The sequence below is a fragment of the Chrysochloris asiatica genome, unplaced genomic scaffold (assembly GCF_000296735.1).
Source record: "Chrysochloris asiatica unplaced genomic scaffold, ChrAsi1.0 scaffold00032, whole genome shotgun sequence".
NCBI classification, from domain to species: domain Eukaryota; kingdom Metazoa; phylum Chordata; class Mammalia; order Afrosoricida; family Chrysochloridae; genus Chrysochloris; species Chrysochloris asiatica.
In genome coordinates this window covers 1,129,843-1,131,359 of record NW_006408550.1, presented here as the reverse complement: position 1 = coordinate 1,131,359, position 1,517 = coordinate 1,129,843, and positions in this window count along the sequence as shown.

The following is a 1,517-nucleotide window of genomic DNA, read 5'->3' as shown; positions in this document are numbered from 1 at the left end:
CCATGCAAAAGCTGGACAGTGAATAAGGAAGACCATAGAAGAATTGATGCTTTTGAGTTATGGTGTTGGAGGAGAATATTGAAAGTGCCATGGACTGTCAAAGGAACCAACAGATCTGTGTTGGAACAAGTGCAGCCAGAGTGCTGCTTGGAGGCCACGATGGCCAGACTTCATCTCTCATACTTCAGACATATGGTCAGGAGGGACCAGTCGCTGGAGAAGGATATCATGTTTGGTAAGGTAGAGGGTCAGAGAAGACGAGGAAGACCTCCAAAAAAGATGGATTAGCAAAGTGGCAGCATCAATGTGCTCAAGCAGGGCAACAATTGTGAGGTTGGCCCAGGACCAAGCAGTGTTTCATTCTGTTGTGCATAGGGTCACTATGAGTCAGTACCAACTCAATGGCACCTAAAACCAACAACAACAAAAAATATATAGAAATTGATGCATTTGCATTATGATGTTGGAGGAGAATATTAAATGTACCGCTGACTGTCAAAAGAGCAAACAGCTCTGTGTTGGAAGAAGTACTTCCTATATACTTCTTGGAAGTCAGCTGAACTGACCTCTCATTTCTCAGCAGAAACCATTCAAGCAAGAAGGCAATGAAATTACAAATATAAAACTCTGAAAGAAAAAAATTGCCAAAAAAGAATCATATACTCAGAAAATATGTCCCCAAATACAGTGACAAAATTAAAACATTTCCAGATAAACAGAAATTAAAGGAATTTGTAAAAGTCAGGCTAACTTTACAAAAAAATAGTAAAGGGAATTCTTTGGACAAAGAACCAACAATAGCTGACAACATCCTGAGATTAATATACATGACAACAACACCCAGTAGTCAGCCCAGATATAGAAGTATCCAAAGTAAAACAAACATATTGTTTGTTGTTAAGTGCCATTGAGTTGGTTCCAATTCATAGTGACCCTGTAAGGGTTTCTGAAAAGTAGCTGGTGAGTTTGAACTGCAGACTTTACGATTCAAACGACCTTGTGGTCCAGTGCTTACCCTACAATGCCCACCAGGACTCCTGTTGTTGTTATTGTTGTCAAGTGCCGTCGAGTCGATTCCGACCCATAGTGACACTGTATAGGGTTTCCAAGGAGCAGCTGGTGAGCTTGAACCGCCAAACTTGCAGTTCAAACGGCTTTGCAGTCTGGCGCATTAACCCACAGCACCACACCAGGAGTCCTAGAAGACTGATTATAGGAAACCAGAACACAATTATGAAGTAAAAAGAGGAATATTGTAGTTACAGAACTTTCAAATAAAGAGGAAGTCAAGTGGATTTCAAGAAAGAATTCTACCACTGAACCACCATCTATGTTGTTGTTGTCAGGTGCTGTGAGTTGGTACCGACTCATAGTGACCTTATGCACAACAGAAAGAAACACTGCCTGGTCCTGGGCCAACCTCACAATCTTTGCTATGCTTGAGCCCATTGCTGCTGCCACTGTGTCAACCCATCTCATTGGGGGTCTTCCTCTTTTTCTCTGACCCTCCACCATAC